General features: G+C 48.2%; 1 long non-coding RNA gene across 1 annotated transcript in view; it reads left to right on the forward strand.

Moving 5' to 3' along the window:
• Positions 1–22,580, forward strand: part of LOC106044201 (uncharacterized) — a 111,076-nt gene that overhangs the window by 76,232 nt on the left and 12,264 nt on the right. Inside the window, exons 13-26 of the long non-coding RNA XR_010834151.1 lie at positions 3,819–4,107; positions 4,190–4,283; positions 7,417–7,841; positions 8,182–8,412; positions 8,494–8,592; positions 9,044–9,476; positions 10,059–10,151; positions 10,432–10,564; positions 12,697–12,838; positions 13,486–13,608; positions 14,294–14,362; positions 18,874–18,951; positions 19,114–19,239; positions 20,218–20,350. This is a non-coding gene — a long non-coding RNA (uncharacterized lncRNA). The remainder of the gene's footprint in view (positions 1–3,818; positions 4,108–4,189; positions 4,284–7,416; positions 7,842–8,181; positions 8,413–8,493; positions 8,593–9,043; positions 9,477–10,058; positions 10,152–10,431; positions 10,565–12,696; positions 12,839–13,485; positions 13,609–14,293; positions 14,363–18,873; positions 18,952–19,113; positions 19,240–20,217; positions 20,351–22,580) is intronic.

The following is a 22,580-nucleotide window of genomic DNA, read 5'->3' on the forward strand; positions in this document are numbered from 1 at the left end:
GTTGCAGTGCTCCAGGAGCGGTGCCTGGCCAGTGTAACGGGGGTGCACAGGGCAGGGCAGAGAGGAGCTCAGCTCTCCCTCCTCCCATGTGCTTTTGTTTGGCTTTGCAGAGGACCCAGAACCTCTGCATAAAAATGCAGGGATCCTTCCTGAAGGGTTTCTGTTAGAATTTCCTGCAGGTTAGAGGATTTTAAGATCTAGCAGCAGATTGACTAGAGAGGAACACATTTTTATTTACCGCGGCGTGTTGGGCTCGTAATAAAATTCAGGTGTAACAAGCCAGAGGCAAGTTGTGTTCTATTCGGAGCTGAGCCCGTGCGCAGCTGCTCCAGCAGGTCCAGCAGGTTCCCTGCCCGATCCCTGGGCTCCCACAGCAGATCTCTTGAGCCCCCTTTTCCCACACGGTCCCGCCCTGACTTCTCCCTCAGGTGTGGGTGGCTTGCTTTTCTTTGCTGCATTGTGGTACCGGCCTTTCCACGTCTTGGCTTTTCTTCACTCCCTATCTCCTAGATTCAAGCTCCATCCAGTTGCTCGAGACAGTTCCTCCCTCTTCTCTGCTTGGGTCTTCTCCCCATGTTTTGGTCTTTTTCCTTCTTCCACCTCCATGGGAAGTTCCCTCCTGTTGCTGTGGGTTCCCAATTTCTCCTAACCGTAAGTGGAGCTTTTTGGGAGAAAGTAGCCAGGACGGACAGGGGAATAGTTTTTCCCTCCTAATGCCAGAGCCCAGCTGGGCCAGCTCCTTGGCTACTCTCCTTGGAGTAGGAAACCTTGCTGAGAAACCAGGACACAAACCCCTGTGGCCTTCATCCACATCGAGTGCCGCAGCCTGCTCCCTTCCTGGCCAGTTTTGGAGCATGCTGTCCTATCAAGCCCCCTGTCAGGTCCCTGCAGCTGGGTAGCTTTGGTTGTCCTCGGCTCCAAGAGACATGGATCCTTTAGAGACGGGGTCCCAGGCATACTGCGTGATCAGGTGCCCACTCATGTGAGCAAATGCCACCAGTGCGAGCCGAGGCATCGTAATCCAGCCTACAGTGCTCCTTTAAAGACATTTCAGCAGCTCAATTAACTTTCCACTTGGGTGTTTTCTTTTTCACCCTTTGCTTTCATGGTCATTTAAAACAAATAAAGTGAGCAGAACATGGCAGCGTGATAACCACCATTTAATTCCCTTCCCACGGGTCTCCAGATTATTTGGTGATTCAGCGGCAGCAGGGGGAACATTTACGGAAAGGGAGGAGGGAGCTTCCCACAGGGACAACAGCTCACAAAACAGGGCCCCTGAGCATCTCGGAGGAAAAACGTGCCTCTGGTTTCCTTTTAAATGCCATGGATATGGTGAATGCAGCGCAAGAGCCCGGGCCTTGGAACAGAAGCAGCCACCCGCTCCCCCACTTTTGTGGCGTTCCCGTTCTCATTCCATGTCTCACTGCCCTCGTTGTTCTCGCATTGTGAAGTGTGGGTGACGACCAATGTTCAGGATACATTTCACGCTTCTGTGCAAACACAATATGAGATGAAGAATTCATACCCTTAGACAAGGAGACGAGAGTGTATTTTCTCATAATAAGGAAAAGCAGCCAGATTGGAGCCTGCCAATTTCTCTTCAGTGCTCCCGACTTCCCTAGGAAGTTCAAACAAGCCTATGCTTTTAAGCTGGCAGAGGGAAGTAAATTATATTAAAAAAAAAAAAAAAAAGACCAACAAAAACAAGCAACACAAATCCTTTTGGATCTTTTTTACATTATTCTCCAAGCCTCTGCCTTGGTAGGTGACTTTTCCAGCTCCCCCATTTGATCTGCTGGGACCGCAGCGGTGGGGAAGGAGAATGCCGTGTGCTTTATGTGCGTGCGAGCAATTAATAGTGGTGCGGCGTTTCACTGGAGCCGCATGTAAAGCGCACCCCAGGAGGGGAAAAAATAACAACTAAACAGACTCTTAAGCAGGCCAGAGCATTTGCTGTCCTGTAGGAGAACACAGTGTGGGGGTTTGCTTATTCATCAGCAGCTGTAAATAACGGGTGCTCACCTTGAGTTCTCCTTCAGCTATTTCTTTATCTCCCCAGCCTCTGTGCTAGCAAAGAAAGGAAATATTTACTGTAGTTTGGTTGACAAACTGTGTTTTTATAGCTGTTCAAATTTTAGCTTTTGTTTTCTCCCTAAAAAGCAGTGTTTTCGCAGCTTTGGCTTCATCTCCCCCAGCCTCAAGAGCTTCTGTCTGGAGCACCTTCTGCCAGTCTGACACTGAAAATTAGTCCTGAACCATTTGCCTGAACCTGTCAACCCCACATCATAGCCACACATTGCGTATGCAGGTGGTTTGGCCTGGGAAGGACGCATAATGCACGTTAGTCATTTAATACATTTAAAATCTAATCTCTCAGCGCAGCACAGTCAGCAGCTTTTCTGCTTTTTACCCCTTATGCAGTATGCTGAGACGTGTTTCCATCCCTGTGTTGTCCTGTGCCCGTGCCAGGGAAGACATCAGTTCGCCCAGCACCGGGCTGGGAGGCTCCAAATTCCCTGCAGCAAAGGCCACGGTGGCCTCAGCTCCCCTGTGCTCCCCTCTGCCTGCCCTGTGTCTGTCCTGTGAGCCCCTGGAGCCCCTGGTTTCTTCATGGGCACAAGGAGGTCAGGCACCAGAGCATCTGCTGACAGCTCCAGCGGTATTGGGGGTCTCTGGGCACATGCCTGGCTTCGAAGGTTCACAACATCCCTTCCTTTCATCTGCACGTCAGGGCTTTGGGTTGATCTCGCTCAAGCTGAATCCGAGCCTGGAGACCCCGAGGTTACCGAGCATTTCCCTCCTGCCATCTGCTCTTGAGAGCCCTCCCATCTTCTGTAATTTCCCAGGGAGGTCGAGGCAGGCTGGGCAGCGGGATTTGGAGACCGCCGTGCACCTTGGCAGTCCCAACAAGCCATGAGCAGCCAAGACCTGCTGCAGAGTGTTGACCAGGAGAGCTGCAGACGCTGGATTCCCAAAACCTGTGCTTTACCTAAAGTCCTCAGACCATTCCTGAATTAAAATGATCCAGGAAATGCATTTTCAGACTGTCAGTGAAATGCATTCATCACCCCCCGAATATGCACCAGATTGTTAGTGCTTGAGGCCAAATACCATGTCTTTTTTAATGCCTACAAATGTAGTGCATGTTGCTGGCTCTGTATTTATAATAATTATAAAAGTAACGGGAGTAGCAGCATTCCTATAGGCTAGGAACGGCCAGGCACAGACAAAAAAAAAAAGAGTGATTCATTGTTGCAATTAATGCTTATGCTTGCACCTGTGATTAATTAGCCTGGCGATAGTGCTATGCAAAAGATCAGGATGAGAATTAATAAGCAGACAAGTGCCGACTTTTAAGATGGTTAAGACTACCGTTTAGTGCTCCTTCCCTGGGCTGCCCATTCCTGTTTAATTACAGGCACTGGCACAGCCTTGCTGTGCACCAATAGACCCTCAGGCGGGGTGTGCAGAATATTTATATATCAGTGTTCTGTAGCAAACTTCAAAATTAAATTCACATGCAGGTCTCTAAATATAATTCCGAAATGTCAGAGATGCTCAGAAGAATGCTGGCACCGATGAGATTGCTGTCAGGAGCAGGCAGCAGCGTGCCAGATTTATACTGGTCTCAATACGCAGGTGGCTTTTCAGCTTTTGTGTCTGGTGGAGCCTAGAATACTCTGATGGACATACTAAATCTGGCGGAAGGCAGAGAGACAAAGAGGAAGGTGTGCTGGACATTCCTACTCCTGCAGGTGCCTGTTGCTCACCTCCGCATCCAGCGCGTGCTTTGATTAATGCTGTTTTAATTGCAGGGCTCGCTGGCGCTCGGTGGCACTGCACAGGAATTGGGAGGATAACGCTGCAAAGCTGGCCCAAAGCGTGCGCCCTGTTAGCGCAACGCCGTGCCCAGGGAGGGTATGGAGAGGAGCGTTGACAACTGGAGCCCAGTCAGATGCCAGCGGGGAGCAGAAGGACGGAGGGTGTTCTGGAGATCTGCCCAGGGAAAAGCTCTCTGCAGAAGGCGCCGTAGCACCTTGCCCGGAGCGTGAAGTCAGCTGCAGTTTATCTTAAATGACCTTTTGCTGACTTCCATCTTGCAAGGTATTTCTCCCTTTTCCTCCCATCCTCCTTTCCCTTCCTGCATAGCCCTCTGAGAGAAAACAGCTTTTCTCCTTTTTAATAGGTGGCTTTGATGGGTGAGATGGAGCAGGGGCAAATCCTGTGAGCCTGCGAGTTCCCATGAAGCACAAGCTACTCTGAAGAACCTGCTCTTTAAGGTGAGCTACGCTGGCAAAGTTTCTTCTGCAGGTTTTATCCATCACTCCTACTGGCTCATTATCTTTCCCGTTGGCGTATTTGCGCCTCCCACCACCCCAATTCATTTTTCCCAGTTGCAGCAGCTATCGACTGGTTTATATAGATGGGGTTTAACCGGTCCTCCCTCCGGCTGCTCCTGAATCGCTGACGAGGCCGCTTTTGTCTGTTCACACATCAATCTGAAAGCACATGCAAAGTTATATCTTGGCTGACTTAATTGTTAGGAGCTGCAACCCCAATGTCTTTGTAAATAAAATGGTTTAATCTCATGGGGCATGCCTGGTGGAGAGAGCCGAATAAATACATCAATATGTAAATAGATCCTCAAGAGGAGGATGAACTGGGACTTTGCAAAACTGATAAAGCATCTTAGGAGACGTGTTGTCACTGCACTTCTTGCATATTCTGATTAGGCAGACAGGAATGCTGGATCTCAGCCCTGGGTTGCGGGAGAGGAAGGGAGGGAGGGAGGAAGTGTGGGCACGAGCACACCGTGACTGAAATTCTTGTATGGATTGAGTTGACTTGAATATATTCCGGGGCTGGTCTAATTGCTAGTTTAGTCTTAGGCTTTGATTTTCCTGTTCCTTTCACATCGCTGCTGCCGAGTCTTCCCTGCATCTCAAGCAGCCGTGATGGGGGCAGCATCCAGACCAAATCCAGCCCCTGTGAGAGCAGAACAGCAAACACCTGTCCTTTCTCAATCCTTCCTCAAAACATTTGCAGCAAAGTGTGGCATGAAGGTCGGACTTCTGCTGCATGGGCATGTGCCTGTGTAACGGCAGTCAGGGCTTATTCTGAAAAAACAAAACCTGAAGCTATTGGGACACACTGTTCATGATCGGCCCTGCTGGCCTGTCCCTCAGCAGGGATCTTCTTAGTGAGAATTCAGCGAAACACAAACGGGAGAAGGTGCCGTGGCCAACTCATTCACGTTGACACGCGGCCTGCAGGATCCTGCCTGCTGCAGGACTCTCTGTGAGGCCAGCCTGACGTTTCTGCTGCTTTGCATCACCCTTGCACTCCCACCGCACGGGTGGGAATAGAGGCACGAGGCAGGGAGCCCCACCAGGTGCTCGGTTCACGAGCAGCAGCCGTGGGTCAGGCAGAAACAAGTCGCACACCTCGGGCACTCGGGCGCTTCTGGACCGATTTCCAGGGAGAGGAGGGGAGGAGAAACTCCTGCCACATTGGCTGGGGCTGCCTCCCCTTCTGCGGGCTGAGCTCCAGCCCTTGTTTTGCAGCGCACCACGTGGAATTTTATCACCTTCAACAATGAAATCTGTCACCTTCAAGCTGCTTTATTGTAATCTGGGGACTTGCGCCCTGCCCGCTGGAAGCCCGTGCTGGGCTCCCACCGCAGTGCTCTGCGTCGCTCCCCAAGCCATCGCCAACATCGATCGATCGGCTCCTCGCTGCAACCAACGGCGTTAACTTTAGGGACCACATTTGTACTTGTTTTCTCACCGGGATCGGATCATTAATTGATCTTCTTCTTTGCCTCCCTTCTCTCTTGTGTGTATCTCAATCCTCTTCTTGCGGCTGCTTCACCTCCCTCCCTGCCCCCTTCCCATTTGGAGAACAGAAGCCAATCAGACGTGCGGTGTAGGCAGCATTCAGGAGGTTTCCTGCTCTGATATTTTAAAGAATGTGATGTACAAACGCATCCTTTAAATGATACCTCCATGTTGCATCGGTTATAAAAATATACCCGTCGGAGTCAGATTAACCATCATATTTTATCTTTCAGAAAGCAATTTAACAATGATCTTAGGGCATGGTACTTAAGCAGCAGATACAGCTTGTGGATCACAGCTCCTGAGCTGTGTTGTGGGTGGCTATTTTCTGGACAGTTTGGGAGCCGTGGTCAGGCGGGGGGGGGGGGATAAATTGACCCTATCCGTCTGCTTAACAGACATATTAACATGTATGTTAGGATCAGAATATTCTTATTTGCTGTTTTTCTGTAGCTTTTATTGTAGAAGCATTTCTGTTTTAGGGAGTGAGTTGTTTTCCTTTGAAATGCAGTTATGTACATTTGCATACACATTTATATGGGCTAATTAAAAACTTACTGTCAGAGTTGCTTTTCTGCTAACGATCACTGTACAGCAAAATGGTTGTTGCTTTTTGGCAATGTCTGCTTTGATGCAGAAATCTGAACTTTTTAAGAAATCACTTGGTCAAATCTTTGCGATGTATGTTTTCAATGAATAATCAATTTTGCAACAAAAGATTTAAACAAAAAAGGGTGTTCACTGAAGTTTTTCTGCAGGAAAAAATCGATAGCATGTATTATTAAATCTAAAGAGTCTCATGTCCTGAGTTTTATCGTGCCACATCTTATAATAACCCTTCAGAAGCTTGAAATGGGATTTTTTTTTTCATTGAACAAAACGTTGCATTCCCCCTGCCACATTTATTGCAGGCAGCATATTGAAAGGTGCCTGCACCCAGCAGTTCGGGCCTGGAGGGCTGCTCTCATCAGTCTCCGTCAGTGACATGAGTTATTTCATAAGCCATGGAAGTAATTATTTCAAAAGTGGATGTGCAGGGGATGACAGCAACAGCAGAGGTGTGAGCACCAGCCAAGGGGGCAGCATGCTTTCTCAGTGGCCTACAAGGATTTCCAGTGCCACCAGCAAGGAGACGAGGAGAAAAATCCCATCGCTCCGCTTCCTTTGAGTTGCTGGAGTTGCCAGAAGTGGGACTCACAGGCCAGTGCCCCAAAGCATTGCTTTGGCCGCCAGGCAGGGTGGGGATAAAGCAGTCGTGCTTCAGTCGTGTTTTCATTCCCCGTGGCCAAGTTCCAGTATCCAAAATGGGATTATTAGAACTGAAATGCAGTTGGGTCTTGCCTCTGCTGACCTTCAGCAGCTGCTGAGCTGTTGAGCTCTGGGGTACTGAAGTGTTGGTCTGATACTCCTGTCCTGAGCCCATCCAAAGCAGAGACTGCCAACTGACGTACCCAGACGTGGAGATGTTGTGACGAGCCAAAGGGAACCTTTCCCCCAGCACATACAAATAAGTTTTGCAACGCAAAAACAAGCAGCGATGCAGACAATGTACTCTTTTTTTTCCTCTTTGCTTTAGGAGAACTGGAAGAGGCAAGGAAGGAGTGGCTCTTTATCCCACCAAGGGTGTTCTCCATGATTCCTGCTGGGACCACTCCTGTATGTTCTTTAGGTAGCAGCTCTTTTGATTTTCTGGCCGCCTTGCAAGTCACACTGAGGTGCCTGGAGAAGGATTTGGTGATTGCTTATGAAATCCATTCACCCTTGAGGATCTGCTCTTTCCACTTTGATAAACTTTTAAGTCTTGCTTTCTAATAATACTGAGGGACTGTTTTGTGGGCCTGCCTTTATGAAGGACTTGTGATTGATGTTCATCTGTGCTTGCAGTAGACCAGTAACCTCATTTTATTTTTGACAGAACATCAGGACAAGCACTCTGTATCCTTCTCCCTTCTTGGTTACTTCTAAATGAAAGAGAAAGTAAAGCGGCTATTATCTGTCCAGGTTTGTCAGTTTGGCTCACTTGTACTCTCTCACCATATCACTAAACTTCTGACACTGTTTCTGTCCAGCATGGCACACAGGCACGTGTTTAAAGGACACGATCAGCTTATTTTTGATATTGCTCTGTTATCTTGTTTTTATTCTCGGTTCTGTACACTCGTGCCTGGGATGTTTGGAAGTAACTGCTGTAACTTCGTGTGGGAGTAGGTTGCTTAGATATTACCTCACAGTCAATGTAAATTTAGAGCAGATAAGGCTTGGACCCCAAATGCCTTTTTTAACCCATTGCTGTCTTTTTCCAATTCCATTCCTGCTGCCCTCTCTGATCTGTTTCTAGCAGTTTTGAGATAAACATGACTCCTGTTTTATGCTTCAACTGACCTCACCTGTAACACCACGGCAGTTTGTAGACGGCCAACAGAGAGATCTTGCACTTACGCAGATGCATATATGTCCCTCAACACGTCTCCACCACTGGTGAAGGATTTGTTGGTATAAGAAATCCTGGAGGAAAATGCCCACAATGATGAATTCACAGAAAATACAGAAAATACTATACCCAGATAGCCAGGTGATATCATTCACCAAACTGTGACACTGTTCTCAGAGAGGAAATGTAATTTCCCTTAAAAAATCCATTTTCTTTCCTTAGGAAAAAGGACATTCAGAGCACCTTTACTGAAGGAGAGAAAGTAGAAGAGCCTTTGTGCATGCCCTGCTTCTTGTACTCTTAAGCTGATTCTAAACACAGGTTTGGTTATTTCTTATATCTATATCTATATTTTCTCTCTGCTTTCTTGCTTTGAAATGTCTGTTTGAGTTCTCAATGAAGAACAGCTGAGAGATCAGGAAAATGGCTTAAGAATTCAGCAGGCTGTAAGCTATTTGGATTTAAAACAATGCCTGGGAGAGAGCTTTTTACACTGCCTTGCTAAGCAATCCTCCTTCTGTCACCGACTGAGGTTGCCATCCTTTGTTCGTCATGTCGCCTTCCCTCTAACTCTCCAGTGAGCTGTGGAGCCTTCAAGGGAAGGAAAAGAAGGATGAACGAGGCTTCTTTCTTGTTTCTTTTTCAAATCCCCCAAGGTCCTTCTTAAAAAAAGAAACAGAACAACACAAACCTCGTGGGCCATATGCCGTTGTTTTAGTTGTGCTTCTTGGCTTTGTTTCTTCATAATTTCCTCCTCCTCTCCCCTTCACAGGGCACTGTTAGGCACTCAGGGAGAGCTGTGCCAAGGCAGATGAGCATCCCCAGTCTCGGCCACAACACTTGTAGCATCAGAACCCGCTCGCTTGACTACATCCAGAATCATCTCCAGCACACGCAGAGGCTTCTTCCTTCTCCCTCCCAGGCTCTGCAAAGGCAAAGCAGTTGCTGACGTGCTGGGCTGTGATACAGCAAGCTGGGTGCCCTCGCGGCACGGGCGGGCAGGCGGTGGCAGGAGGGCCCCATCACGCTCGGGTTCCTGCTTGTTCCCCCTGCAGATGCAGAGACAGGCGGGAGGGAGCACGGGGTGCCCCATGGCGCAGGCAGTGGCTCGTCTTTTTGCCGTTGGTTTGCAGCAAACCGAGGAGGGAGCTATGTCAAACACACAGCACTCCCAGACAGCTCAGCACCACGCACACCGGGAGCAGGTGAGGCAGCCAAGGGGCTTGGACAACTTTTTGTCACGAAGCCCTGATCCAGGGGCACTGGGAGCAGGACCCTTAGCTGCAGCTCACCCTTTGCCTCCTGCTCCTGCGTGGCTTTGCCTGCAAGGAGAGTGCCCTCAGGACACGCAGGCACCACTTCAGGAGTGTTTCTAAAGCCGTTTTTGTTCAGAAATTCCTGTTGTTGTTGTTTTTGCTGACCTAAGCGGGCTGTATCTTTTCCAAACATTTCTGACGTTTCTCACAGAGTAATCTATTAATGTCGCAGACAAGGATTCTGCTGACTTCAGTTTGGCTTCTGTTTCCCATTGGGCAGGCTCGTCTCTTTATGGGGGAATGCCTGAAGCCAAAAAGAGAGGAAAAAAAACCAGCCCCTGAGCTAACTGAAAACAGGCCCAAAGGGAAGCGCTTTCCAGCCACATTGCCTCTCGCTGACTGGCTTCTGTTCTGTGCTTGGGGACGTGCCAGACTTCAGTGCCTCCATGCTTTTGATTCCTGTTTATCCCCAGCAACATGATTGTCTATAATTATATATAATCTCTCCCTTGTTTACTCTTCTTCCTCCAGGTCTGAACACAGCTCGATGGCAGTTCTCTGCTCGGCCTGCCAAGGCTCCGGCTCCAAACTGCTTCTCGGCATCCTCCACCTTCTTTTTGAAAAGTAACAAAGACATCTGATTTCCTCCCACCCCTTCTCCGTGCGCCCCTCTGCTCCCTCCCTCCCCCTCCCTGGCACTGGGGTTATTTATACAGAATGTGGAAACAATTTGCAGGAAAGCGAACAATGTAACCCGGAGTGAGGGAAGGGAGACAAGTTTATTGTGTACACTGAGGGGCCTAGAAGCGAGGCACTGTGCTTTTGGGGTGAGAGGGAGCGGACTGTTTTCCTTTCTTTCTGCTCCCCTCTTTCAGCGTCTCACTGCGTCACTTTGTCTTGCCAGAGCCAGGTCCAAACCAGAGCAACCAGATCTGACTGCGTGATTTGGAGGAAGTTCAGGTTGGATCCCCTCCCTGCACCAGAGCTTGTGCTTAATCCTCTCGGAGGTTTTGCTCTCGGATCATTTCTGCTCCCGGGTTAGCATTAATGAAGAGCATGTGTGCTGAGAGGTCCTGATCCAGGCCCTGAGCGCTACAGCACTGCTGCAGGCACTGTTTTATGCTGGGGTGTTGCACCTAGCTGTTCAGAGGAGTGGTTAGGCTGAATGAGAAGATTCCCCAAGAGTGAACAAGGCAGAAGCTTTGTGCAGTGTGATTTCGCTCCTCCTCCCCTCGCCCACTAAGGGTGAAGTTTCCAGAGCAGCCCAGCACCTTGTTAGCACAGATGTGAAAGCATCTTTGTAAATCTAGCAGTTTGCTTTGGTGCCCACCACAGAGCTGAGCTCTGCTGGAACTTGGGAACAAAGCACGTGCGCTTCTCAGAGGTGCGGGTGCCCTTTGTCCATGGGTGTAAGCTGAGCCAGCATTTCATCCAGTAGCCTTGAGCAGCTCTGAGGTTTTCAGATCTCCCTCTGCACGGGGCCCAGTTACCATAAAGTGCTTAGAAAGAGGTAATCCAAGCCCACTCATCTGTTGAAAAGGGCACGCTAGTGTTGCAGAGGGAAGGAGATGTTCTCCACAGGTTGCACATCTGAGCAGAGCAGCTGCCTTGGCAAGCTCCTCCCTTCCCGGGAGCTCACAGCTTCTTTTCTCAATAGCCTCAAGACTTGGGACGTGATCTGTGCAAGTCGTGCTGAGCTGAGCTGGTGGGGCAGAGTCAGGAAGCTGCCAACTGGGGCATCGTGTTCCTCCCTAAACCAGGCAAATTTCTGACCCTGAACTGGTGGAGTTTGGTGACCCGACAGCATAGGAGGGAGCCATGCACAGAGGGACAATAGAAGGAACCTGCAGTGGGTTCTTCCTCCGTGAGATCTCACCCTCTCCACCTCCAGTATTTCCTTCTCCTTCTCAGTCTTTGTCCATACACAGTGTGAACTTCCAGTATGTGTGTGTCCTGTAAAATTCGCATCTGCTCTGCCACACAGAGTGGCAAATGTCTCTGTGGGCAAGCTGACCCTTCTAAAACTAGGGACACAGCATGGATACCATCCCAAATGCTGTAGTTGATCCCTTCCTTTAGCCAGTCCTTGGCCCAAATTAGCAAATTTTGGTGAAAAACAGCACAAGGCAAGAGTGAGGTTATTCTGGTCACCTTTGTTTTCTGATGTGACCTCATCAGGGGCAGTTCAGCTCCTCTCTTTGGGGTCTGCTAGTTTTCTTTAGCTCCCAGAAGGGCCAGAAGCAGCAACGGTTTCTGTTTTCTCTTCCAAGCCAGGCACCAACATTGTGAAGCCCACATCTGGGAGCAAAGAGTGACTGCCACCTTCTGCTGCTCCCCATCGGCCAAGGCAGTGCCCAGACATCACAGTGCAGCCCCTCTCCACCATGCGAGCCAGGCGCAGAGGCTGTGGCACAAAGAAACACGGGGTTTGGAGGCATTCACTCTATCTGCACCCGCCTCTGTTAGCACCGCGTGCTCCCCAACCCGTCTGCCTCCCATCCATGCAGCTGCCTCTCACAGAGCATGTGGATGTCTGCAGCAGCCTGCCCAGGCTTGTCGCACGGTGTGCTTAGCTGACTAGCAGCGTGCTGGGCTATGGAGAGCATTTCAGTGCCTTAAGACTCTGAAGAGCCCCCTCTGGTCCCTCCTGCAGCTGTGCTTAGCTCAGGCTCTTAGGAAAGCAGCTCTGTTTTTTAGGGTTGTCTCTGGGCGCTCCACTGAAGGCGGTATGGGCAGACAGGTTTCCAGTCTCTTTGACTCCCAAGGTCCCCCTTTTATCCCTGGAAATGTGGCCTTGAGTTAAACTGCATGGAGAACTGTGAACTAAGCAGCTCACAGCAGCTGTACAGGTTTGGGCAAAGCAGAGTCTTGTACCTCTACCTTGAGAGACTTGAAAATGCAGAGAGCAGCAGTGTAAGTTCAGGAGAACAGTCACTGGAGCACATGTGTTTTTCCCTTTCTGGTTTGATTCTAAATGTTTAAATTCTCGTAATTTGGGTCTCTCCTTGGAACGATTGTGGTGCTGAAGCCATCCTTAGCTTTTTGGAATTTCCTTTGTCATCTTGTTCTTGTTTATATTATTTTTAGGACTATTTAGAGGAAAACATATTTGTATTCTTCATTTCATGCTGCTTGCTCACCACCTGAAATCCTCATCTGCTCTTTGCAGTTCCCAACACAACTGTGAGCAATATCCCGAACAGAGCATTCCAACTTCAGGTGGAGAAAAGCAACAGAAGCAGATGGGCTTGTAAACAGCAGAGAGCCGGCTGTCCCACAGAGGTCCTTGCAGAGCAGAGAGGAGCAGAAGGGTTAGTAAACACTGAGCAACTTTCATTTTCTGGGCAATGTCAATAGCTGAAATGTGATAATCTGGGGAGGGGAGGACAGCATAGGAACAGCAACTATCATATTTTGGCACAGTCAGCTATTCCCAGCAGAAGCTGTTCATGTCAGAACTTGTAGCAAACTGGAGAATATGGGAAAGGTGGGGGGGGGGGGTATGTTTTCCAGCATCAAGGAATTTGTGGGTGAAGGAAACAAGATTTCTATCAGCCCTTTTACACTAGCATTTTTATCTTGGTTTCTAAAGAAATATCCTACTGTTACGCTGTCATTCTTCCCTTCCCTTGAATTACTTTTGAAAGTGTCAGTCAATCAGAGTGATACGAAATTCCCACGAGTTACCTGAAGGTTTGCAGCTGAGTGGAGGGAAAAAAAAACAAATTGCCATCCCCACTAGTGGAAGAAGCCCCACATCCGCTGGGAGAAGCAGCAGCAGCCAGCTGGCCAGGCAGCACACGTGTTGCTCCGACCCAGCATGTGCTGCCAGTTGTCCAGCCAAGCACATGGAAGTGAGCTGGAAGCGAGCTGGAACGCTGTGGGGAAGGGCAGGGGGGAAGATGATCTGTGGGATCTGGTTCCCTAATAACCGGGCTTGGGTATTTCTGCTTCTCAGGGATCCGCGTGTGGCTGCACATATTCCATTAGCGGAGTGCCGGTGAAGAGAAGCAGGGTGCATCAGCCCCGTGCGGAGGTGTGGGGAGCAGCTCTGTCGGTCCTGCTGCCTCTGCTTTCGCAGGTGCGCCACAGGGACGGTCACAGGGGAGCTGGGAAGAAAAGCCCGGCGCTGACACAGCCTGTCAGGGCCTCCAGCCCAGGTGATGACAAACCTCCGAGTGCTTCTAGCTGCCCCTGAGAAGCAGCACATGAACTGTTTCCTGAAGGAATACAGATCCCTGGCTGCATAAAGGCTGGTTTTCCTTGTCCTTCGCTCACCCTGTGTGTAATAGAGCGTAGGAGTGATGCAATCAGGCATACTTCTTCCCTGTTAGAGGGCTGGGGACTCCTTCTGTCTTTACTTTTCTTTCATGCTTGGGCAGGACCCTCTTTCCTGTCATTTCTGGCTGCTCTTTGCTTACCGATGAACCCTGGGGGGTTCGGTTGCTTAGTTTAGAGCCAGGAAATGAATGAAGAAGGGCAGGAGAAGAAAGAAAACAGAATAAGGAGGCTTACTTCCATAGTTTATTGGGCCCAGAGAGATTTCTGTAAACCACATGGTATCAGGTGTAAAAGAAATGAAAGATGATAACCAACGCGGAAGAATGGAGCAGCCCAAACCTCCCACAGCCCGGTGAGTCTGCAGAAATGTTGGCAAGGCTTAAACAGCAATTTACTGTAGCTGCAGGCAAAGAGCATCCCCTCCACCTTGTTCGTGTCAAGAAGAGGTCCTGATTCATGGGATCTGTTTTTATTTCCTCTGACAGGGAGACTACTGTGGATCCTGAGGAGTCTAGCAGTCACCAAGATAAGAGACTTGTGAAAGATGGTTCCAGGTGAGGATTTTAGAGAGATCTGTGTTTGATTTAAGGTTGAAGAGTTGATATTTCTATTGTTGGTGGGGATTGGGAGGGGAGATTACCAAGTCCCCAAGTCTTAATGTAAAATGCTTAGAATCTGGAACAGATTGCCAAAAAGACACTTAGGGATGACTAAATGCACAAAGCAACTTGAATACCCCTACCACCAGATATCATCCAGTCCAGGATAAAACCTCTGAAATGGGCAGCACTTATATAAAGTACATATGTCTGGGGACTCAAAATACAAGAAAACGGTATCTGAGGAGGAGGAGATAACACTTTCTTCTCTGTTTCCTAGGAAGGAAAGAGAAAATGCCAAGTTACTTTTTTTTTTTTTTTTTTTTTTTTTTACTGACAATGGACAGGAATGGACTGCTCAGGATTTTTTTTCTGAGCTGGACAAGAACCACTGCAGGTTAAGATGATCCCCGTAACCCGACACAGTGGGCTCACTTCATCCTGCCACAAGTGGTTCTGGCATTTCTAGCGAGATTTGCAATTCTAAGAAGTAACCTCAGAGGTTAATTGAAGTCTGAAAATAAGTTTGTTTGGTAGATAGGCTAGAGGAGTTTAATTACATGTTTAGATCTGTGTTACTTTAACCATAAATTTTACCTGGGAAAGGAAACTGTGGTATTGGGAACAACAGCTTCAAGCAGTTTGTATTTGGAGATGGAAAATCATGGGGACTGGCAGATGGAAATGAGCTCTGAATTAAAGGAATCTCTTTGTTTGTTTTGGGCCCAAAATAACTGGACTATGTGTAAGGCCTGCTTTTCTGAGGATGGGTGCTCAGCAGTTTGGTGACAGGCTGTCAGAAGGAAACTATCTGAAATGCAGGCAATACACGTCTGGATTCTTTTTTGCCTTCTTTCTCTTTTCTGCCTGGTATGTCATATTCTCCATGCAGTTTTCCAGATCAGAGTTACTCTTCCACTTGTTTCCCTTTGCCTCCTGCTGAGTCAGTTCCTTTATTTTCTACCATTATTTGTACTGTAGTCACTCCCAGAATCTGGGCAATCTTCCTCAGAAGTCTCCTTGTCTCCCAAGCTCACCGCCAACTCTCCCACTAAAGCTTTTCTTTCTTTGTTTTGCAGAAGAAGAAAAGGCCAGGAAAGTGTGCCGTGACATCCATTCAGGTGCCATTGCCCTGTATTCTTTACAAACTCGATACAAACGTATAGTCTAGTCACTGAGAAGTGCTACAGTGAGACGTGTAAAGGCTGAATTGGTTTTAGCACATGAAAGGGAAGCAAGTGCTGTGGCCTGGTATCAGGCACTGAGTTCTGGTTTTGGTTTGGACACTGACTCACTCCCTGAGCTCGGGGAAATCGTTTCCCTTCTCTGTGCACCTGTTTCCACTCCCCACCTCTAATTGTCTGTCTGGTTAGGCTGTGAGCTCTTCAGGACACAGCCCATCTCTCGCTATGTGCATGCACAACGCCTTGGCACAACGGAGCCTTGTCTTGGTTGGGGCCTTAGGTGTTAAAGTAATACAAACAAGAATAAAAGGTATGCCCAGACGGCACGGCAAGCTTCCCAGACATGCTGCCCTGCAAGCATGTCTGAAACCCGATGTGCTGGGAGCTGTCTCTGTTCCCAGCCCTCGGCTTCTCTCAGCCAGCCAACAAGGCATTAACCAGTTCCAGTTGCAATGGGGAGGTGAACAGGCATGGTCCCAGTTCTCCTGGGAGCCAGGGTGAAATCACTAAGCCCATTTTGCAAACTCAAGCAGCGCCCGATAGGAACCCGCATCCCGTGCAGCCACGGACCTGCCTGGAGCTTCGCCACCTCCCTGCAGGTGAAAAGCTCCGCAAGCCAGCCTGAGCTCATCTCGCCCCATTCGCAGCCCGAGTCAACTCCAATTTGCCAGCGGAGAAGTGAGCAGGAACATTTTCTCCTTTCCTTCCTCGTCTGAGGAGCTGCGTGCGTGCTCAGGCTTTTCTTCTTGCCTTTCTGCTTCTGCATAGCCCCTTCCTCCAGTGGCTTGTTCATTCCCAGTGCTCCACCCCATCTTTTGCTTTCCTCCCTGGTTTGAGACAGCATCTCGCTGGTCCTGCCTCACACTCGGTGAAGGGGTATTAGATGGATTCCCCACAGAGTATAAATTGAATGGAGAGAAGTGGCTGGTTTCCCAGCAATAATTTATCTGATTAAAAAAATACTCCCCGAACTCCCCCCTCCTCTGCCGGCCCTACACCCCCTCCAAAAAGAAGACTGGCACTCGGGCTAGTGTTACAGCTGCATTATTCAAATCGCTGGAAGGGGGATTTAGATGGGAAAATGACTGTCAAAAGATGGCTCTCTGGGGAAAAAAGCGGGAGCTCTGAAATTTGGATCATGGGTTGGTGTATGGAGGAGGCAGAGAGAGTAAATAATTCTGAGTCAAGTACCTCTGTGCTTTATAGCTGTGCCCTCATCTAACAAATATTTTACAGATAGGCAGAGAGGCATCTGCTCACACACGTGTCCCTGCACACACCTCTCATAGAAGAAGCCATCAGCAGCAACTCCGGGGCAAAGCAAGCTGCTCCTCCTGGTCCATTTTTTGCCTTGATTCAGGGCTCATTCCAAATAAAAGAAGAAATCCACTTCACAAAATGTGTGTCTTCTTGTTTGTTACCTGTGCAGGTTTTATTCCTTTCAAATCAGCGTTATCCAAGGCTGGTAATTTTTGCCTCCTGCCGAAGCCAGCGTTCCTTTCCTCACATAGGTGGTTGTAACTGGGGAGCAGAGGAGTCACTCTGCCACCCCTTTTCAGCACAGAACCGCAGTGTAGGTGACCTGAACTACGTCTTCCCGGCCTGTCTGCATTTCGCTGTTGCCTTTTTCTTTGAGGGAGAGAGGCAGGTATTTTACATTTCATACTGCTTCCACAGTACGGAGTGATTTATAACAGGAGCTACCTTATTAATGTCAAGGGCAGAATTGCTACCGACATTCAAGCTGCAAGAGCGTATGAAAATCATTTAGTTAGCTGTGGCACGATCCCAGCACCAAGGGCTGTTAGCTGATGTACATTCCTCTCTGTGCTCGCGGCCTCGGCCGAGCCTGCCTGATGGTTTCAGGGCAGTGGGTGAAACATGAACGGGCCCATTCTGAGCTGCAGCTTTGCAACCACGGAGCAACCTTAAGCCAGTCACCAGGGCTCAGGTTTCCTTGATTTTTGACAGGAGTACTACTCAGACAAAACCTCTCTGCTCCTTCTGGAGGATTTACACTGCCACAAGTCTTCATTTTTTCCAGATGTTTTACCTAATAAATCAAGGAGTCTCATCAGAGGATTCGAATCCAAAAGCTGTTACCATGACTTCAAAGGCACAGACTGGAGTGGAAAGAAGCAGTGCAGACATTTTATACCAGGCTGTAGTCACCGATCATGAATATACACTTTGGTTCCAGGATTCTTCTATGGATACCAAAACTCCACTGTGATTAAATATAATGGTACTGCTCTCCTTCAGCCAGCCTTTGCTGAAAAGGAATTCAATTGAGGCACCCGCAGGCTGCGTGGCTGGCAGAAGTGGTGCGCAGTGACACAGGGTGCGGCTGGTCCAGGTGAGCTCTGCCAGCCCCCATCCAAGATGAGGGACAGTTCACTCGTGTTTGAACTCTCTCTGGCCTCTCAGGTCAATATATGGCTGCGTGTTTTCTGTCAATGCTAGTTTAAACTATTTTCATGTAAAGGGTTCAGACTTCATATTCTTCAGATGTTTGGGAGAGAAGAAGATAAAAAGATTGCATGGCTGCAAAATACGATTGTGATTATTCAGGCCAGTTTTTTCTTGATCGAGAATGTAACTTTTTTTTTTTTAATATAGCAAACCCTTCCTTTTTACAATGGTGTCTTTTTACATGGTGTCATTTTCTTTCACTGTTACATTTCTAAAGATAAATGCTCCAGCATTTGAGAAACTGTAGCATTTGTGTTTCTAATTACTTGATTGCATAGTGTACTGCAGGATAGTGTAACGGAGAAAAGCAGCTGAAAACAGAAGGAATGTTCCTGCAGTAGGTCAGCTGAAGACCTAAGAGACTGCAGTTTGGTTCCCTGCTTTCTCAGAGAGCTCTGGCATAACTCCAGCGGGTACTTGCTGCAGGTGACGTGAGCAGAGCACTTGGGTTGTGGTACCTGAGGATTCTGTTACTTGAATAAGTTGTCACCAAGGGGCTACACTAATCCCTGTCTTGTGCTGGTAGTGTGTTAAAAGCATGCAGAGGGCTCTTAGTGCAAAGCAGATGTGTGGTAAACTGCTTGTGGGTCAAATCTCTGAGGGAATCAGGGACTGTAGTACCTAGAGTGCTATGAAAAGACTGTGCAGCCCCCAGTAAACACTATAATTATGTAAAACTGACTTGGGACCTGAATTTACTCCAATTAGACCTTCTTTTATGTGTCCCAGGCAGCAGTGAGCAAGAGGGCGTTTGGTCGTTCAATATCCTTAAACCAGATCTTTAAAAAATCCCCTGTGGTTGCCCAGCAGGTTTTCATAGAGGATGTTTCAGTGAAGGGGACGTTCTGCTGCATTCTGGTGGAAGGCTGTCAGAGCACGCAGAGCCAGGTATGTATCTCCTAAAAGCAAGTTCAGACTAAAAAAAACAAACCAAAACAAAACAAAAAACACAACTCATCTAAATATTAATAATAAAATTACATTTATCATGATACAGTTTGTTCCTGCCACAGACTTCAGAAAAATTGCTGCTTATCTTCCCTCCCCCAGGATGCTAAAGCCCAGCACCACAAACTGACATGACTGCCTGGGATTGGTGACATCTAGAGTGATACGTGTTGGATCATCAGAAGAGAGTGGGAGCAGCACAGCTTGGCTTCGGGAACCTAAAAATAGGTACTATCATTTCTGAGCTGAAGCCTCCCTCCTCTTTCCCCACCCAGCCCTGCCTGTTTGGCACATGCAACACATAATCGCAGTGTTCACTGTGTACCAAAGAAAAGCCACATTCCTAAAGCAAGCAGTGCGTTAAGTAGTGGACACACTTTGGTGGCAGGGTATGTTACAGCATGGCTCCTAAGTTAGTATCAGTGACAATGGTTTGCAGATTTTCTGTTGGCAATGGGTCTAGGAAAGTATACAGCTCATCTGCTGCATTTCCATGTGGAAAAGCATCAGCAATGTTCAGAGACGCGCCATAAAATAGGGAGCTTGAATTCCTTTCACTGGACAGCTGCTCGGATACTTGTGATTGAGTGATTGAGTGATGAATATAGCACATTTGATTTTCCTCTGGATCTTTTCTCTCTTTATTGTGCAGCTCTGTGAATCTCAGTCGTGCTTTCACCTTTTTTTTTTTAAAGTCTACTCTCTGGAGTAGGTATTTGTCAGCTTCTGCCAAACCCCAATAAGCTTTTTCATTTCAAAAAAAAACAGTTATTCAGGAAGGGTGAAGTTTGATTCACAAAGATAGCTCTCTTTGAAGATGTCTGCTCCTTTGGTAGTGACTGATTTAAATGGGTTCCATTTCAGTATGCCTGTTATGCTGTTCTCAAGGCCACACAAAGGAGGAGGAATGGTGTGAGGCCATATAAATCAGGGTTTGTTATAGTGAAGTCAAACACAACTGCACCATGGGGTGTTAATAGTGAGCAGGCAAGAAGTCAAAAGCAAGTCAGAACCAACTAACAAAAGCCACAAAGCTAATCTGTCTGGTTCTTGATGCTTCCCAAAAGTGCAGCGTCTGCATGCTCACGTTCTGTTCTAGAAGGAGCTTGGGGTGTTAGACTGATCCATATCACCTTTTCAAAGTGCTCCAGTAATTGGATGAGTATGTTTGGTGTAACATCTTTGGCTCTCAATTTCTCCCATCAGGGAAGATCTAAAAATGAAGCTACGTGAGCACATCGCTAGGCCAAGTCTTCTCATACTTACTAGCACCAGGCTCACTCCACTGAATGAGCTCAGCTGAAACGGTGGTGAGGACGAGCATGCTGCTGGACACATGGTAAGGGACCTGCTGGACTGCACTTCCTTTGAATAGTGCATCGTTGTGTGGAGGAAGAAATCTGCCAGTCTTTGTGCATGCAAATAAGAGTTTCCTCCTTTCCAAGCAGTGCTTTGTGGGCAGAGTGGAGGGCAGCCAAGAAAATTTAACTAGATGGAGAGGTATAAAAAACCTTCTAGTGCACAGCTGAAGTGAAGGCTCTCGAGCAGTGTTTCCTGTATGCTTGAGGACAGAGATATCACACGCACCAGCCCCTTTCTTTAGAAAGCTTTGTCTTTGACACGGCTGCTGCCATAGGCCCAGTGTTGCATCCCATAGTCAGGTCCTCACGGAATGGGATTTCTGCCCTGGGCCTTATTCTCCAGAGCAATGGTCCTGGTGACCTCTCCTTACATGCAGATCATTTATGTGTAGGTTCATTGTGGGTTAAATCCTGAGGCTTTTACTCCACTGAGTTCCTCTTGAAGCCCATGAGAACTGCTGGAATAAGAAGTGGATGAAGATCTTGGTGCACAGCCTTTGGCGAAAGTGCCAGTGCATGTGTGTTTCCCTCTTCCTCAGTCCCATAGTATAGGAGCACTTCGGGTATTTGGAAGTCTCCCTTCACTCTTTCCTTCACCTGCTCTTGCTAAGACTCAGGGCTGCGTGCTGGACCACGAAGCTGGAAGGCAGGTGTGGAGCTCGCTTGGCACCGCCACACATGGAGCTTATGTGGGGGCACATCTTTCTCTTCCAGAACGGCTGTGCCATCTCTGCAGCGTCCCAAATACCTCATAGCCCAGAAGAGAAACTGTGCCCCAACCTCCTGAAAAGTACTGAGCTGTCAAGCCAAAAAGGAGCTGTTAGTGCTTTAAAATGGGCCACGAGGCTTCCTTCTTACAGACCGAATTCAAGACAGTGGAAAGTTTGAGGGATTGAATGTAGCTTGTGGGCCGGGATCGTGTATGATCGCATGAGTCCATTGGACAGACTGCAGACACGTGCGTGCACATGTGCCTGCAAGCACATACCACTGTGGTTTCTGTATTAGTTTTTGTTATTTCTCAATATTCCCTTTAATATTTAATGTATTTATACTGGTTGCTGGCAATTACAGCAGTGAGAGTGCTGACTCTGGTGTCCCTCTGGGACATGACATTGGCTTGGGACAGCACAATGCTTTCCTGTGGGTCTGCGAAAAATGTTCTGTCCTCTACCCACCAACCCCAAGAACATTCCTGGCTCCTCTGATAACGTCCTTAACTGCAGCACGGACATAAAGAATTTCATGTAGAGGAGCGACCAGACACTTCCAGACTTTCTTTATTTTCCAGGAGTTCTGGGTCTTTAGAGCCTATTTGTTGTAGCTCTTCCCAGCAAGAAGGACTTCAGCTGTCTCAGTCCAGTACCTACAGTGTCTCTCCATTCCACAGATCATGTTTTTGGAAAAATTTGCATTTGGCAAGACTAGCAAGGAGGGAATGAGAGTGCAGACCAGGACAGTCTGGCATAACTGTTGTGCCCTGACACAGTTCTTCTGGAAGACAGAAACTGAAACAGGAAAGGGAGAGTCCTGGTAGGGAGCAAGAGCTGGGTGAAGTCCAGGAAGGAACAACATAGGGTGCTGCAGGTCACAGCTGAGCGGAGCTGACAGATCTGGCAAGGGTGACACAGGAACGTGCTTTGGCTGAGGTGCAAGGGTGCAGTTTTGATCCATGGAGGTGGTGCGTTGGTGACTGCAATGGCCGTGGGGGAACGATGGGTCAGGAAGGGCTGAAGTCCTTCAGCTGGAGAGTGCCAGGTATTGGCCAGCGGTGTTCACGTCTCCCTTTAAAATCAGGTCAAGCAGAGTCCAGATTTCTCCTGCTAAGCAGAACAGCTGTATTTAGGAAGCTGCGGCTCTCACACAGCCAGTCTGTCTGTGGGAGCTGGGAGCGCTGGAGGGCAGAGGAGGGGACGCACTCAGACACAATCTGTGTGCACACAGGTACCCTCCAGCTTGCTGCACAAAGCTGGATTTTGCCTTTGTGAACATTTGCCAATTATAACATATCATGTGCGTCAATAGTGCCTCTAACTTGCCTTAATACCTTTTTATGAGAATAAAATTTGTTCTTATATGGTGCTTTTCATGCTTGAGGCAGTTCAAAGCGCTTCGCTAAGCACAGTAATGAGTTAGATCTGGGGAGCGCAGTGATTGTGTAGGCAAATACAGGGACTATTATGTGCTCTGCAATAATTCACAGAGCCG

The sequence above is a fragment of the Anser cygnoides genome, chromosome 11, assembly GCF_040182565.1.
Source record: "Anser cygnoides isolate HZ-2024a breed goose chromosome 11, Taihu_goose_T2T_genome, whole genome shotgun sequence".
NCBI lineage: Eukaryota > Metazoa > Chordata > Aves > Anseriformes > Anatidae > Anser > Anser cygnoides.